Source organism: Jatropha curcas, chromosome 3, assembly GCF_041381405.1.
Source record: "Jatropha curcas cultivar XTBG-Jc1 chromosome 3, XTBG_Jcur_1.0, whole genome shotgun sequence".
Taxonomy (NCBI): Eukaryota; Viridiplantae; Streptophyta; class Magnoliopsida; order Malpighiales; family Euphorbiaceae; genus Jatropha; species Jatropha curcas.
The window spans coordinates 13,245,431-13,264,482 of NC_143153.1; the positions used below are offsets into that span (position 1 = coordinate 13,245,431).

The 19,052-nt window shown below is 33.0% G+C and overlaps 1 long non-coding RNA gene across 14 annotated transcripts; it reads left to right on the top strand.

The window, feature by feature from the left end:
* The first annotated feature begins 3,487 nt into the window (after positions 1–3,487).
* Positions 3,488–18,552, top strand: LOC105640012 (uncharacterized). 14 transcript variants are annotated; one of them, XR_016320060.1, is made up of 10 exons: positions 3,503–3,930; positions 4,024–4,070; positions 4,724–4,776; positions 6,081–6,343; positions 6,788–6,878; positions 6,999–7,062; positions 7,175–7,261; positions 15,466–15,566; positions 17,933–18,012; positions 18,211–18,552. It is a non-coding gene; the product is annotated as an uncharacterized LOC105640012 (long non-coding RNA). The 14 variants fall into 14 exon arrangements; XR_016320058.1 differs by having other exon boundaries at positions 6,084–6,343; XR_016320061.1 differs by having other exon boundaries at positions 3,504–3,930; positions 6,110–6,343.
* Positions 18,553–19,052: the final 500 nt, after the last annotated feature.

The window sequence follows — 19,052 nt, forward strand, 5'->3', positions numbered from 1 at the left end:
GCGGTTCGTGGATGAGTTGGTTAGCATGTTTGGCTTATAGATAAGCATGGCCATATTACGGTTCCGGGAACCGGAACCCTCAGTTCGAACCGGCCCGGAACCGTAACCGAAATCGGTGAGAACCGGAACCGGGACGAACCAGAACCAGACTGGAACCGCCGGTTCTCTGGCCGGTTAGAACCGCCGGTTCGAACCGGCGGTTCTAGCTGTTGTAAACTGTCAGACCTGGTTTTTTTTTTTTTAAATTTTGTTGTGAAATCTCTTAATTACCCCTCCCAACAGCCATAAACGGCTACATAACGTCTAGTTTCAAGGGTATTTTTGGAAAAATGAATTTTTAGATTTATTATAAATACCTCATTTTATTTACAAATTCATTACAAAAAAATCTCAACTCTCTCTACTTACTCTCTCTACAATATACTACACTCTCTACTTACTCTCTCTACAATATACTACACTCTACTCTATATTATTCATTTATTTTTCTCTACTCTACAATCTCTCTTATTAAGCAATTATTCTCTCTAATTTTTTTTATTCAATTTTCCAAATTATATTTTATTATCATATAATGGCAAGTGAAGGAAATTCAAATTCGGGTAAGGGCAAGGGAAAGATTGGAGAATCATTTATCCCTACAAACGACATCTATGATATGATTCCCGACCCATTTAATTTTGAGGGTTATCCAAATGAAAATTTGGATATTCCAACTCAAGAATCTGAATTTAATCAGCAATTACAAGAAGATGAAGAGCAAGAGCAAGAGCAACGAGCACAAATTGTTATAAGAGCAAGACAAAGTTCCGACATATTCTCCATTCATTTCACAAAAAAAATTCAAATGTGAGAAAATATACGATATAATTTGCAATTATTGTGGAAAATCTTATAAATTTAAACAAGCGGGCGACTATGGATCATTTTGGAAGCATTTAGAGACAAAAACATCCAACAAAAATAGGAGTTGATCGGTCTCAAACACAAATTTTCGGGTACGCTTCTAACCTTTCTTTATTTAAATATTCTGAAAAAAATACAAAAAGAAGAATTAGCAAAAATGATTTCTATAGAACATTTATCTTTTAGTTTTGGTGAAAAAGTAGGTTTTAATAATTATTGTTAAAAAGCTTTAAATCATTCTGCTAAAAGAGTACCAAGAAATATTGTAAAACGAACTATTATTTCTTTATATAATAAAGGAAAAAAAGAGTTAGAGCTTTTATTTTCTCAAATGAAAATTCGTGTTTCAATTTGTTGTGATGTTTGGAGTGATCATTGGCAAATGCATTCTTATATGGGTATTACATGTCATTGGATTGATGATGATTGGAAAATTCAAAAAAGAATTATTGGTTTTCGTGTTTTTGATGATAAACATACTGCAAATAATATTTATAGAGTAATTGTTTCAATTTTAGATGAATATAAATTGACAAAAAAAATTTTTTCAATTTCATTTGATAATGCTTCTGCAAATACTAGATCAATTATTGAACTTAAAAAAATTTGTGAACCAAATATTGGTGGAAAATTTTTTCATATAAGATGTGCATGTCATGTTTTAAATTTATGTGTACAAGATGGTTTAAAAATTCTTGAATCTTTTATTTCTCCAATTAAAAAAGCTATTTCATATTTATGGACACATCCCCAAGTGATGAAAAGTTGGGCTAAATTTTGTAAAGAAAATAATAAAAGACCAAAACGTTTTCTAAGGGATGTCCCAACTCGTTGGAATTCAACATATGAATTACTAAACGAGTCTTTTTCTTATAAAGAATTATTATGCTTTTTTGTTACTAATAATATTGAGGATATTAATTTACATCCACAAAATTGGGAGATTTGTGCAAAAATTTTAGATATTTTAAAAATTTTTAATGATGCTACCTATAAATTTAGTGGGGTTTATTATCCCACATCTAATTTATTTTTACCTATGTGTATTAATATTGTTACTGCACTTCAAGAATTTCAAAATGATGATTTATTAAAAGATTGTATTTTTTCAATGAAAAAAAATGGTTATCTTATTTTAAAAATATACCACCTCTTTATCTTGTTGCTATTGTATTTGATTCTAGATGTAGAATGGATGTTTTATGTGATTATTTGACTATTTATTATGAAGTATTAAATCTTGATGTAGAAGATAATGTTAATATAAATGTAGTAATGCATGAAGTTAAACAAAATATTATGCAATTATATAATGAATTTGTTCAAGTTTCTAGTTCATCTACTTCTACTTCTACTTCTTCTCAATCTAATATTCAACAATTTCCAACACAAAGGGTAAGTGGTGTTGGTGTTGCTCAACAAGTTTTACTACAAAGACAAAAAAGAACAAGGGAATCCAGTTCTATTTCTGAATTTGATAATTATCTAACAACTTCTTTTGAGTTTGGTGATGATTATGCAGATACTGATTTTCCAATTTTAGATTGGTGTAGTCGTCACGCAAATACTTTTCCAATTCTTTCTTTACTTGCAAAACAAATTTTAGCAGCTTCGGTCTCCACTGTTGCGGTTGAACAAGTTTTTAGTCAAGGAGGAAACATACTTGATGAAACACGATCTCGTATGACACCCGATTCATTAGAAGCACAAGCATACATGGATGATTGGACCAAGGCCGAACTAAGAGCCCAAGAAAATCCAAAAGAAAATGAAGATTTATTTGATTTATACGATGGGTCCTCAACGGGAACATCAACCGGTGGTGCAAATAGCGATTAAGGTAAAATGAGTGAAATTGGTATAAGGTAAGTAAGAACTACGTAGGCTTTGATTTCTCTAAACCCCAAGAGGATACGTAGGCAACTTAATTTTTTTTTAAAACAAAAAAAAAATTAAGTTCAAGCCCATTTTTTTTTAAATTATGTTCAAACTTAAAAAAAAAAAATTCAGTTGAAATTTTTTTTTTAAAAAGTAATTATGTTCAACAGTTCAAGTCTTTAAAAAAATAAATTTAATTGAAATATTTTTTAATTTTTTTAGGTGTATTTTTTAATTTTTTATGTTCAAATAATTTTTTTTAAACCGGTCTTCAAAATTTAAAATTTTTTAGGTGTATTTTTTAATTTTTTATGTTCAAATAATTTTTTTTTAAACCGGTCTTCAAAATTTAAAATTTAAAATTATGCGATTCGCATGAAAACCGATCGGAACTGTCGATTTTATAACCAGATCGAAACCGGAACCAGAACTAGAACCGAACGGTTTCAAACTGAAATTGAAATCGGACCTTTTCGGTTCGATTCCAATTTTAATTTTTCTGGAACTGGAACAGCTGGTTCCGGAACCATGGCCAAGGCTACTTATAGACAAGAGGAGTACTTTCAACCCTGGACAGGTGCAATTTTGTTTTCATTTTTCTTTCCTTGTTTTTCCATGTGTGACGCGTGTAGAGGTAAACTGTTTGCCACCTATATGTCTCTTTGCGTTTTCTTTTACTTTTTCTCTCATTTTTTGACTGCATGTTTGCCACCTATATGTTTCTTTGAATTTTTTTTTTTTTACTTTTCCCTTCATTTTTTGATTGTGATTTCTTCTTTCTTTTGTTTTCGTTTTACAGCGATTCATCCTCTCTTTCTTTTCTTTTGGTTTTCCTATAAAATTTTTTTTCTTTGTTTCTTTGCATTTTCTTTTTCTTTTTCTTTCATTTTTCATTATGATTTCTTCCTTTTGTCTCTCTTTTCTTTTCGTTTCTACAATTGATCTTCCTCTCTTTATTTTCTTTTGGTCTTCCTGCATTTTCTTTAGATTTTTTCATAGTCATCGCCTCCAGCAACAAAAAATCGGAGAAGAGTCTTTCGGCTTGCGTCAGACCAAAATAGAAATTTCCAGCTTCTATTTTTTCAGTTTCTAAGTTATTTTGGTGGAGCCAAGATGATAAGGAAGAACTGCACCTCACTTGACTGGGTAAGTCATAAATCGTCCATTTTGATTTGAGAATTCACTTTCCTCGATATTACAGTCTCGGAGACTGAGGGTGATGAAAACTGATTGCTGCAGATAGTTTCATTGAATTTGATGTTATAAGGGGAAAACCTAAAATCAAGGTTTGTTTGATTGTATATTTCTCATATCGAGTGATGAATTTCAGTATTAAAGTTTGGTTTTGCTTTAGATTTTTTTCAATGGACGGAAATGACATAGATTGCATTTTTTATCTATTTAATTTAAAGATGTGAGTAAATTAAATACATTGAAATTCATGCAAAACAAATAATAGGATGAGGGTGATGATTCGTTGATTGCTGCAAATAGTTTCATTGAATCTGATATTATACTGGGAAAAACTAAAATCAAGGTTTGTTAGATTTGTATATTTCTCACATCGAGTGTTGAATTTTAGTACTAAAGTTTGGTTTTGCTTTAGATTTTTTTCAATGGACGGAAATGACATAGATTGCATTTTTTATCTGTTTAATTTAAAGATGTGAGTAAATTAAATACATTGAAATTCATGCAAAACAAATAATAGGATGAGGGTGATGATTCGTTGATTGCTGCAAATAGTTTCATTGAATTTGATGTTATACTGGAAAAGCTAAAATTAAGGTTTGTTTGATTGTATATTTCTCACATCGAGTATTGAATTTTAGTACTAAAGTTTGGTTTTGCTTTAGATTTTTGTCACTGGACATAAATGACATATATTGCAGTTTTAATCTGTTTAATTTCTGAGTGTTTATGGTTATGCATTAAACAGGCCCCAATACATTTCGAGGCATTGCACATTCTATAAATGCAGCCTATGGCTTGGTACGCTCTAAAATGACTTAGGTTTATTTCCTTGTTAATATAGCTGAATGATTGCTTTATGAGTTAAAACTGTATACATATATTGATCCATTAGTTAAAAGGTAATCCCTTATCTAATTATTAATTTCGTTTTATTTTTGTATTTTAACTAGTTAAGTTTATCCCAATTCTCTCTTGGGGTTAACTTTTGATTTTGAAACATTCTTTCTTGATCAATTTGATTCCTTAATATGGTTTTATAATTTTTTAGCTTATTCATTCAGTTACAGTAGAATGGAATAGAGCTCTTATTTATGCAATCAACCAGCTATTAAATGAGTCAGCCACGCTTTATTTTATTTTTTAGATTTTTTTCTTATTTTGTTATTTCTTTCTTTTTCTTTCTTCTTTCCTGCGTTGGTTTTCTTTTTCGTTTTGCTTTCTTTCCTGCGTTTGTTTTTTGCTGTTTCTTGCGTTTGTTTTCTTCTCTGCTCAGCTTGGTTAGGTAAGTTTCGAACTTCTTTTTTGTTTTTCTTTGTTTCTTTTTTATTTTATTCCCTTTCTTTTTTTCTACTGTTTTTTCCCCTTTCGTTTGTATTTTCTTTGCTCAATTTCAAAGAAGGGCAAGGGAGAGGGAGCGGGATTTCATAGTAGAGGGAAGTCAGAAATTTGCTTTTTGAAGTATTTTTTTTCATTTTGCTTTGTTTCCTGTGTTTGTTTTCTACTGTTTCCTGCGTTTGTTTTCTTCTTTGCTCAGCTTGGTTAGGTAAGTTTCGAACTTCTTCTTTGCTTTTCTTTGTTTCTTTTTTATTTTATTTTCTTTCTTTTGTTACTGTTTTTTTCCCTTTTGTCTGTATTTTCTTTGCTCAATTTTGGAAAAGAGCAAGGGAGAGGAAGCGGGATTTCATAGCAGAGGTAAGTAAGAAAATTTTTTTTTGCTGTTCGAAGTATTTATTTATTTTTCCTGCGTTTGGTTCTTTGCGTATTTGATTTTTGTTTTTTTTTTTTTTTTTTTTTTTTTTTTGGTTTTATTTTTATTTTGTTTACTTCCTTCTTTCTATCATTCTTTTTTTGTTTTGTGTGTTTTTTCTTTGCTGGATTTCAGAGAAGAAATAACTTGATACTGATTAACTTAGAAAATACAAGTTGATGAAAAGGAAAACAAATTTATAGAAAACAAAAGTTAGGAATATTTTTATCTTTAACAAATAATTTTAATCAATACACATAAAATGGTAAGCTATTGAAAATTTAGAACATTCTGTGACAAAAACATTCTAATTAATTTGCTGGATCGATCTTTGTTGTTTTGTTGGCAAATCCAGCAGTAGCAGTGAAATTTCTTTTGTTGTAGATCGAAATTTTGAAAGCGATCGTGTGGAACCCTTGAGCAATCGCCTTTCCAAGAAAATCGAGCTATATAAAGTGCTAAGCTGATAGATTACTTCTCTATCATTGGTGTTCCTTTTTTCAACAGATATCAGAGTTCTCATTGTTTTGAAGCTTCCTTAGTTATTTACCAGGTTAAGGCAACTGTAGAAAATGTTGATGGAGCTGTTCGAGAGCTTCCTGGTGCCAACTTGGTAAGGTACTCTTTTCACTAGACTCACAATTAGTTTATATATTTTCAGAGATTATCACTCTCTCCTTTTGGCTATTTCTGAGTTTTCAATTTTTCTTTTTCTTTTATATGATAAATAGTGAAATATAATGACTACCAACTTTGCAACTTTTCCAAAATGAATGAAATATAAATGTGAAGGAGGTTAGGTTGTCTGAATATTATAAAATTCTGATTTACCATACAAAAATATGATAAAAATTTACAATTTAACCATAATAAATAGGACCTTTATTTTCTTAAATGTATAGTTGAAATTTCAATGTATTCTTTCCTAAGCAGTTAAAAGTTAAAGATTATCAATGAAATGCTTATATTGATATTTTTTAATTGTTACCAAAATAACTTATTGTTCTTGAGAAATTGTATTGCATATGGTTCTTACAACTTATATAAAAAGAAATATTCTAGAGACTAGAAGATTTATGGGCAATCCACTCTCAGCCTATCCATCCACAGCCTCACAAAAGGGACAATCATTCTTTGGATGGCAATACAGAAGGTGACAAGTTCTTTAAGTATTTTATGGTATTCATTTTGTGGGGATAAAAGAAAAAAAAAATTATACTAAAGCTATTTGAAACTATAATTATCTTTCTGTCTTCGCATATCACATCCCAAGGTGAAAAAATAGTTTCGGAACATTTCAAGCCCATAAGAACTTTGGGTTGTGGTGATACTGGCAGGTAATACTATGGCACTTCCAGTTCATGTTCTTGAATTGCCATTTTCTTGGTTTGTTTCAGCTATAGTTTGATTGGATTTCAATTTTTAACATTGGTTGTGTATTTAATTCAGTGATCATTTGGTGGAACTGAAAAGTACAGGCCAACTGTATGCTATGAAGGCAATGAAAAAATATCTATGATGCAGAAACGTAATAAGGTTTGCATAATAAAACTTAAAATTTTCCTGTTATGCAATTCGCATGCATTTGATATCTTTGAACTATATCATTGAAATTAATCTACTGGTGCATAGAGCATGCATTGAAAGAAAGATTGTTAGAGTTAAGAATGCAGCAATCCAATCACAGAAAGAGCTATAAAAGGAATAAGAACAAATAGAAGAAGAATAGGAGGGACTTGTATTGATTATATATCTGTGATCACAATTCCTATATCTAGTATTTGGATTGAAGAAACAAAAGAGTAAGGAACAAAAGAACAAAAGAGCCAAACAATTAAAAAAGATGATGGTTGCAAGCAACCCCCAAGAACAAGCCCGTAGTAGAATACCTTGCTGCAATATACTGAAGATTCCAAAAGATGCCCCCCTACTCTTGCCAGTAGTCTCTATATAATCTCTTTATAACTAACTATGTTGACCTGACAGTCTGCCTTGATCTCCAATCTTCATAGTGCTATTTCCATTATTATCCCTTGTTTTTTTAATTCTCCTTGAGTACACCTTATAGGGTCTTAGGCCATGATCCACAGCTCTATCATTACTTCCCTCTGAGAGAGTAGCCTTGTCCTCAAGGCTGAATTCAGGAAATTGGCCCCACAGATCAGATTCATCAATCCAAGTTGCTTCCTCTTTTGTCTGACCTTACCATTGTATAAGGAATTGTTTGACAGGTTGCTAATCTTTCATTATAGTACGTCGTTGGTAGATTTTGGCCGGTTGAAGTAAGCGACCTTCTGGGCATTCAAAAGTAGTAGGTAGAGTGTCAACCACAGGATGTGCACCAACAACTTTCTTAAGTTGGGAGACATGGAAGACAGGTTGAATTTTTGCATCCGAGGGAAGCATCAATTTATAAGCCACAACTCCTATTTTCTCGATAATCTCAAATGGCCCATAAAATCTGGCAGCCAGTTTGGCATTAATTCTGGAAGAGACAAAGTGTTGGCAGTAGGATCGAAGCTTGAGGAAGACTTTGTCACCAATGGAGTAAGTGACATCTCTATGATTCTTGTTCGTACATTTCATCATCAGTTGCTAGGCTTTATGCTGATTAAACCAAAGTAGGCGAAGGATTTCATCTTTGTCTTAGAGATGTTGGGATAAAGCCATCACTCTAGATTCTCTATGCGGTTATTGTTGAAGGGTAGGTATTTTACGGCCATATACAACCTCAAAAGGAGTTTGGCGGATGGCACTCGGTAGTTAGTAGTATACTAATATTCCGCCCAACACAACCATTTAGACCATGATTTAGGTTGTTCTGAGGAGAAACAATGCAAATAAGATTCCAAGCTCCAGTTTAGAACTTTCGTTTGAGGATGGTAAGACGAACTGAATTTGAGCTTAGTCCCTTGAAGACGAAATAATTCTATCCAAAAGTTGCTCAAGAATAAAGGATCTCTGTCACTAACCATGCTGCTTGGAATGCCATGAAGTCGGACAATTTCACGGATATACACTTCAGCCACTTTAGCAACTGTGAAGGGTTGCTGGAGGGAAATAAAATGGGCATACTTTGAAAGGCAATCAACAACAATAGGAATGCAGTCGACACCATTCGATATCGGAAGACCAGTGATAAAGTCAAGTGCAATATCCTCCTATACCTAATGTGGAATCAGCAGGAGCTGCAACAGACCAGCCGGAGATTGTGCCTTATATTTATTTTTTTGGCAAATGATACAAGAAGCCACAAAACTTTTGATCATGGTCATCATGTCTTTCCAGAAAAAATTGGAAGCCAATCTACAGTAAGTGCGATATGCACAAGAGTGCCCTCCTTGAGCAGTAGAATGGAACTCAGCTATGATCTTGGGTATCCAGCCAGAAGAAGGTAGGACTAACCTGCCTTTGTAGAAAAGACGACCATGGATCAAAGAGTAGTGAGCAGGAGTAGAATTTTTCGCCGATAAAGCAGAAATAATTTGAGAAAGGTGCTGGTCCTACTGAATTTTTGCATTAATTTGATCCTAATCAACCCATTGAGGGTTAGAAATAGCCTGAAGACATAGTTCCTCATCCTTGAGAGATAAGGCATCGGCGACCTTATTAGTCTTTCCAGGATGGTATTCAATAGCAAAGTCATAACCCAATACTTGGCAGACCAATATTGTTGAGCTGGTGTGGACACTTCTTGATGAAGGAGATGGGGAAGGCTTCACTGGTTAGTACAGACTGTAAATCGTCACCTTATCAAATATGCCGCCAATGTTAAATTGCCAATACCATTGCCATTAACTCATTTTCATAAGCATTTCGTGCCGTGGCTGGATTATTGGTAGCCTTATTGAAATAGGCAATAGGTCGATCTTTTTGCATTAGTACAACTTCAACTCTGGATTTCGATGCGTCAGTTTCGATTATGAAAGATTGAGAAAAATTGGGCATAGCCAGTACAGGAGAGGAACTAATGGCACGTTTCAGCATGTTAGTGGAATTTTGAGCTTGAGAGTTTCATTGAAATTTATTCATGGCTTCCTTTTTCAGTAATTGAGTTAAAGGCATGGCTATGCGGCCATAATCAATAATAAAACAGTGATAATACCCGGTCAGGCCTAGAAATCCACGAACTGCCTTTATAGATTTAGGAGTAGGCCAATTGAGAATACTAGTAATTAATTATAGAGGGCTCTATGGAGATGCCATTGGAGGAGATGATGTGACTAAGATATTCAACAGATAACCTGCCCAAAGAACACTTCTTACCATTCAAATGCAGTGAATGATTATGAAGAAGTTGAAATACAATTGTCAAGTGATGGATATGATCTGCCCATGATTTGCTATATACTAAAATATCATCGAAGAAGACGAGTATAAACTTGCGCAAGTGAGGGTGAAAAACATCATTCATTACAGCCTGAAACGTCGTCGGAGCATTGGCAGCACAGAGGGCATGACAAGAAACTTATAATGACTTGAGTGAGTTTGAAAAGCTATTTTGTAAGTGTCAGGAGGAGCCACCCTAATTTGATAAAACCCTTGTTTCATATCCAATTTAGAAAAATAGTAAGCCCATGCAATTCATCTAGCAACTCTTGAATAACAGGGATAGGATACTTGTGGGGAATTGTTGCTCTGTTACGTTGGCGATAATCGATGCAGAAGCACAAACTGCCATCGTTCTTTTTAACTAGTAGAATAGGACTGGAGAAAGGGTTTGAACTAGGCTTGATGACACTAGTAGATAACATATCTTTAACTAATCTTTCAATCTCATCTTTTTGTAAGTGGCCATATCTATAAGGTTTTATAGAAATCGGACAATGGCCTGGCTGAAGTATAATTTAATGATCTTGAGAACGATGTGGGGGAAGGTTAGACATATCTTGAAACACTTGCTTAAATTGATCGATTAATTGTTGCAATTGCTGCGATTGAGCAGGAGAGATTGAATTATCATTGGAAATAACATAAGTCTCCTGGGTGGCCAACAATAACAAGGAAGAGAAATCCAAGTCTTGGAACTTAGTAATAGACTTTAGAGAAACTGGCGAGTGAGATAAAGAAGGATCCCCTGGAAGTTTAATAGGCTCACCATTGTGGAGGAATTTCATGGTCATTGTCTGCCAATCAACTCGCACCTCACCCAATGTCTCTACCCTCACCATTCCCAAAATAACATCTATTCCACTCAAGGGAAAGACATAAAAATCTCCAGTAACCACAAGAGAACCCAAGGTGAGTTTCAAATGTCATCAAACTCCAGGAGATTGGAGCCGATGACCATCGCCTAATCTGACAAAAAATGGAGAAGTGGAACTGACCTCAAGATTCAGGAGTTGAACCAAATGTGAAGGTATGAAATTGTGACTGGCCTCGCTATCCACCATAACAGATAGCATCAGTGAACCAAATGTGGAGGTGGTTCGGGAGGGGTAGCATCATTGAGAATGATGGATGATTTGCCCTTAGCCATAGTCTGAAGTATGGTTGATTTTTGCTTGGTCTGCTTGAATGGTGACGAAAGATTCCTCAAGAGAGGCGACGCTCTTCTCTAACATCTCTACTCTAGTTTCCATCTTGGTCTTTGGCATCCGGCAGGTCAAACCAAATTGTTAGAGTTAAGAATGCAACAATCTAATCATAGAAAGAGCTATAAAAGGAATAAGAACAAATAAAAGAAGAATAGGAGGGACTTGTATTGATTATATATCTGTGATTACAATTCCTGTATCTAGTATTTAGATTAAAGAAGCAAAAGAGCAAGTAACAAAAGAACAAAAGAGCCAAACAATCAAGAAAGGATATGGTTGCAAGCAACCCCCAGGAACAAGCCCGTAGCAGATTACCCTGCTGCAATCTACTGAAGATTCCAAAAGATGCCTCCCCACTCCTGCCAGCAGCCTCTATATAATCTTTTCCATAACTAACTATGCCGACCTGGCAGTCCACCTTGATCTCCAATCTTCATAGTGCTATTTCCATTACTATCCCCTATTTTTTTAATTCTCCTTGAGTACACCTTATAGGGCCTTGGGCCATGATCCACATCTCTATCAGAGATCATTTCACATCTAGATCATCCTATTCTACCCACATTGTACACTTTATTTCAGGTATTGTAATCACTACTTTTCATAAGTTTCCTTATATAAATTTCTGAAATAACCCAGTTGTCGAGTACGTATTTGCAGCACAGAAAGAACACCTCAAAATTTTCTGAAAGATTTATACTTTTATGTCACATTTATATGGGAAAGACATCAAATTTACCTAATTACATGCAGTATCTAAATATATATTTTCAATTGTACCATTTTGGAGATAGCTAAATTTGATTAATTTAATGTGTAAAGTTGTCACACCTTACCCTACTGTAAGACATGACATATGTCGCTTATAATATACTTTGTAAGCACTTAATTCTTAAACATACTTACTAAGTATATTATAAAGGACTTAAAACTTTTCATTCATTCATTTATATCTTGTAGAAACATAAATTTAGTTATAAGAATAAGTGTAAAACTTCTTTTGATTTTTCCACCTATCATAAAAAAAATGTCTTTTTAGTAATTTATTAGATATATGAAACATAACTTCTATTAAGCTTAATAAAATAGTTGAGTCAATGTGATTTCTTAAACATCGATTACATTATCAAAAGCATAAATGGTTCCATAACCCATAAATCTATGCATGATTTAATTACATACTGCAGTCCTTTACAAACATTAGATACATGATAGGAAGTAAGTACTTTTATAGAATACAAACTTTCAAATTAACACACTTGTAATTTACATGTATCTGCTCAAATATACATAACTGCTCTATTAATATTTAATACATCATACATATTCCAAAAAAGAAACCAAATATACAATAGTTACATTAGTAGCATACTATCTACATCAAACAAAAAAGGTCCTCTGCCTTTTCCTTTTCCTTTCCTTTTCTTGCGATAGCACAAAAGCAACTATTGCTAAGCATATTATTTAGTGGTATACTATTGTAAAACGAACACAATTTATCAAATCAAATTTCTTTACAGGAATATAATGAATCAAGTATATACTCTTTCCATAACTTTTCTTTAAAATTGGTTGTTAAACCAAAGCAGTGTTTAGTAGGAAAATTTAGGATACTGTCTAAAACTAATAGTAAATAAACTTCTGCTTTTAGAAATAAAACAATGATGAATTATAATTCATAAACCCATCATGTTAAAAAGAATAAGGAAAACAATACCATTTCAATCATAAATTCAGTGTAGTCTTTATAGCTTTTATAGAGTCAATTCCAAGGGCCATTAGTGTCTAATGTGCACATCTAGACTTGCTATCTACAACCTCAATCTGTGATATGATTTCAACAGAAAAGGGAGCAATTTACAATCTTAACATGGAGGGAGAATTTCATATCAATCATATATCATTCAGTGATGATATCCGTATTCAATCTATCGTAATATCAACTTCAATAAATGAAGTGATATTCGGGGTAATAACCATATCTATATTCAGCTGTAAGACTTTTGAACCATTTCATTCATGTAATAATATCAAAATTACAATGGGCAACATTTCATTTTACAAACACTGCTAAAAACATTCAATCACGGCGACCCCTCATACTACATGTATCAATTGGCTAACATCTTCCTCTTTCAAAGTATAAGAATCATAAAATTCATTTGCAGATGTCATTAGGTCATATGATTTCAAAACAATCTTTCTTCTTTAAAAACTTATGAAATCATTAATACTTTTCATAATTATGATTCATAAAGTAAATCCATTGAAAATATTTTGCAAAATCAATCTCATTTTGTTTAGTAAAAGTAGGAAAGGAATAGTACACTAACCTGAGCTGGAAGGCTCCCCTAGCCTTTCTCATCTAGCAACCGCTCTCTCTTGAACTCCCTTTCTCTCAGAAGTTGTAGTATAAATCAATATTAACATTAACTCCATACTACACAATGTATACGCATACACTACCATAGGAATGCATATTAAGCATTAGAATGTAGTATTTATGCTTTTCTTTCATTTTCACCATGCTTGTCCAAGTGTCATATGACCTTAGTTTAGGCCTGAAACACTTCATATCCAACACTTAACCTCATCATCGAAACATAAAAATAACAATTAAAACAATAGAAGTCAATGGCATACTTAATTCATTAAATGTTCATGTAATGCAGGATTTCAGCATTTGAGTAGCTTGCATTCCATTGACTATATCTTGAATTTCACATATTTTTTTGCCCTGAAATTTGTACAGCATGTTCCCAACATCTTAGGGTATATCCTTGTAAAATTTCATAAATTTTGAAGCTCATTTGCATGGTCAGATGGCCTAATTATAGAATCAGAATTTCAGTTTTTCTCATGCTGAGCAGCCTGCATTGATTTAGTTATAACTCTATTTCCTTTTATCCAATGGACTTCCCTTTTTAACAGGACCTTTCCAACATCTCAACCTATTTCCATATAAAATTTTGTGAATTTTGAAGTTCATTTGCCTATTCAAATAGGCCAATTACAAAAGCTAATTTTCAGGCAGCCCAAATGCAACAAGTCCAAGAATGCTATGCTTGCTTAAGCATTCTTAACTCACTTTCATCACCAATTCATGCACCCAACTCTTCTATTACTTATATAAGATATATCAGAATCCCTAGTTCATGGAATATCAATTACAAACTCAAAATCATCCATCTTGGTGAATTATGCAAATTAGACTCTGAATTCATGCATAACTAGTTTTAATCATCTTAAATCACCTTAAAATCAATTCTAATCACTTCATCTTCACCAAGTCAGCATGCACAAGCAAGCACCTCACTTCAAAGTTCATGGAATTCAAAATATAATGCACAGAAAAGGAGGAAGTGAAGATAACTAACTTTTTCTTAAGAATTACTTGAAACTTCCTTGATTTTCACCTCCTTTTTGCTTGATTTTTGGTCAAAATCCTCCTCTCTCATTGAATGGTTTGGAATGAAATTACCGTTTTTCAGGCCTTTTGGAAAAAAATCATGCTTTATCGAGAAGTCGTCCTGTTTAACTCATTTTTAATTTCCTTTAACCTTTCAAATTGATTTGTAATCACCTTAATTACCATTTAATTAATATTAACATGCCCGATATATATTATTTCTCGTTATTCTAGGTTTTTCTTTGATTCGAGTAACCGAATTTATCGAAAAAGCTAGAATAGCAAGAACTACCAAATTGAGGGTACTACAAAAGTAATGCTGAATTAATTGTTAGTCCCAAAGGTTAAATTTTTCTCTCATTAAAGCACAATTTATTATGATAAAAAGTAAATCAAGGGATTTTTGTTATAGAGTAGATATCTCAAATCCACTGAGGAGGATGAACTAGATTTTTTCTTTTTTTTTTTTTTTGTTTATTTAAGTTATTACAGTCTGCCTCTTTTTGAAAATGGACTATTATGTATTTAAGCCCTGGGAAATGAAGAAGATAATAGCATGCATATTTGTCTTCTTTTGAAAAGCAATTGCCAATAAGGCGACAATTATGGGAATAAATAGCAACTAAAAATTCTTCAAACTGTTTTCAAGTTTTCTTTAATGTGAGATTACAAATTGCAAATCCATTAGGGTTTTTTTTTTTTTTTTTTTTTTTTTTGGTAAGGGGTATCCTTTCAGCACCCATGATACTGCCGCTATCATTCTTCAGTGATACTCACCCCAAACTAAACTACAGTGACTGAAGATCGGTGCATCGAGGACGGAGGTGGCAGAAAAGAATAAAGAGAATAGAGAGGAAATTGAAGAGATGATAAACATTGGTGCTTTAGAGAAAAGGTAATTTTTCAATTATTTTTTATTTAGTATTTTCTTTGATCTTGTTTTACTTCTAAGTAGTTGTATATAATTCACTGTTTATATATTTTCAATTGTTTTACATTTTTTTTCCTATTTTCATTTACATGTGAATTCCTTAGAGGATTAGTGAGGTTTATCTTTATCTTTCATATGTTTATTTGAATGCATCTGAGTAGAATTATTGAATCGAAAAATCTTATCCTCCATTTGTAGTCTATGATATTTGTAAAGGAAATTATTGAATTATATTGGTGATAAGACTAATCTCCTTTGAAATGAAATGATTATGTGCCTTTATGCAGTGGAGAAAGTGGTAGTGAGGAAGATGATGATGAAGATATGGAAGTTGATACTTCCAAGCAGACTGATGAAGCAAAATGTTATGGTCCCAAATTTGGATCTAGTTATGGGTCTTTGAATTAGGGGAATCAGGTTTGAGATGGGTATCTTAGAAGGAGTTTTCTTCTCTCTATCAGTGGTGATAGACTTAGAGAGAATCTGCAATCTCCTAGAGCTCGTTAAGAGAGAACTCTACAATCTCTGGGTTTTAGGAACTCAAAACCTTTTCATAAAATTCTGCTTACATTTTTCTTGATATAACAACCTTTTAAACAACTAAATGCAAAGCTAAAACTACCCACTACCCACTAATAACTACCCATTACAATAAATAACTTGCTTAACCACCCCATTAATACCTACTAACAAAGAAACTGATAATAACATGATAAACACTGAATAACTAAATAAAAACACACTAAATAGCAATAAAACTATCCTAAGTCAAGCAACGCCATAACATTACACACCCCGCCCCCTCGAAAAAGCGCTTGTCCTCAAGCGCAAAGGATGGATGACATGCAATCTTCAACTTGTAAAAATGTGATGCAAATAAAATCCTTATTACCCTCTATTATTCTGCAAATAAGGAGCTATTTATTGCGCTTCTATATTTAATTAATATTCCTGGATCAAATGGCTCCTCTAATGTTTCGTTTATGTCATTCTCGAATTGCTTCTTCCCACTCCCTTCCCATTTAGAGGCTACCAAATCATAAACAAGACCCTCTAATTGTGCTAACAAATGATGTTTGATTATTTCTTTCTTTTGCTCCACTCTATCTTTTATACACAGAACTATTGAGACTTGAAACATTTGCTGGAAAACTATACGCTCTGCGGCAGTTTTAGGTTGTTCCAATTTTGCCAACTTTCCTGAATTATTACTCATAGGTGGTCCAAGAACATCCAACTCTGTCAATTTTGAAATAGTTGTAGTGCCCTTAGGAGATTCTAGACGGGCTGAACCTACTGGACCTTTTGCTTTCGGTGCTTAACTTTTAGCACTTGAAGAAGTCAGCCCCTTCTTTATGGATTCCAAGTCAAAAGACATGGCATCCAATTTGGCATGAAGTTGTTCAACCTTCTCATTACGGGTCTGATTGGCCTGCTGCTCGGATAAGAGTAAATTGAAGAGTTTGGTACGCTGGTCTTGAACAGATTCGCCCATAACTGTTGGCTTTGATACCAATTGTTATGGTCCCAAATTTGGATCTAGTTATAGGTCTTTGAATTAGGGGTATAAGGTTTGAGATGAGTATCTTAGAAGGAGTTTTCTTCCCTATATCAGTGGTGACAGACTTAGAGAGAATCTGCAATCTCCTAGAGCTCGTTAAGAGAGAACTCTACAATCTCTGGGTTTTAGGAACTCAAAACCTTTTCATAAAATTTTGCTTACATTTTTCCTGATATAACAGCCTTTTAAACAACTAAATGCAAAGCTAAAACTACCCACTACCCACTAATAACTACCCATTACAATAAGTAACTTGCTTAACCACCCCATTAATACCCACTAACAAAGAAACTGATAATAACATGATAAACACTGAATAACTAAATAAAAACACACTAAATAGCAGTAAAACAACCCAAGTCAAGCAGCGCCATAACACAAAACAAGCATTAGCTATAGCAGATGCACTTGGTAGAACTCCTAAGAATAACAAGCCAATAACCAAATTTGATGACACAACAGATGGGCTAAAGGAATTGGACTTGCATAATTATAATGAGGAGGATGAAGGTTTTACTAGAACATATCTAGCTACTGTTTCTCTTTTTATGTATTATTTACATTTTTACTTCAAGAAATGATAGGACTTGATTATGATTGTTTGCTTAAATGGCAATTTCTGTGGACGATATTATAATTAAACCCATGGACTGGAGTTTTTTTGATTCCATTGGAATTGTTTTTGTTTATATGAAATTGATGTTTAGGACTACTAAAAAAATTAACATCAAACTGGGAATACAACTAATTGTTCATCTGTGCACCTCAGGCATTGAGCTATTCAGTAAAGGACTTGGGAACCTTTACTACCCAAGCAATGATATGGACCCGTATCTAAAGGACAAAAATGTAAGTTTGACTACTTTCTTATATTTTGGATATAATTTCTTTATCTTTGGCTATTTTTCAGCTTTAGCTAAATTAATTTTGAATTGTAGTTCATTAACTTTAATTAGTTTATAATATTTTGATTATAAATTTTTTTCTCAATTTGCATTTTGAATGAATTTCATGTTTTCTTAACTTATTAATTTATTTTTATTTCAGGAACCATGTGTGTCTCACTAGGGACTCTTCGGATAAAATTTAACATTGAAATGAAAATGAACCAAGCCCATTCAATTAACGAATGGGTTAAATAAAGAACACCGATTTATTAAATAAAATCGGTTAACGAAGCCTGTTCGATCGATTCTTTCCTTATTTTTTGAAAAAAATCTTGCGTCCTCAGACTGGTGACTCCATTGGAGATCGAACTCAGAATCTTTTGGGTTCAAGTAGAGAGCTGACTCCAAAAGTTGTCCACTTGTTCACAATCTTTAATAATGCTATTAACTTTAAATTGAGTTTACTTTTTGTACTTATAAATGTCATTCATGCATTTATCTATTCTTAATCTCTTTTCTACCCTAAACACTAAAGGTGATATTGGGGTTGTGATCCTTTCACTCTATTCGACTATTTGGATCCGCTATTGATATACACCACTCATAAGTCAAGTATCATTTGCTATATCAAAAGAATTAGCACAATTCACTATTACTATTTGTTTAGACCCAAATCAAATGAGAGAAACAACCAATTCTCGCTAATGGAACCCAAGACTTAATAAACCCGACTAAAGCTCATGTAATTGACTCTAGTTTCTTCCTATTGGGTCACCTTAATAACTAATGTTATGTCATTTCATATACTAAATGCGAGAGAAGTCAATCCAAAACCTCATGATAGTTTATAGGTCTAACCAATATGTCCTAGGGTTTAGATTGACTTTTGACCATGAATCGTGTGTGGAAGATATAAGAGTGGTGACATTTCCCAACTTCCTTCCCCTTTCTTTGTATATTATTGCTATGATTGTGTTATGCTTTATTCATTTATCACTTAAT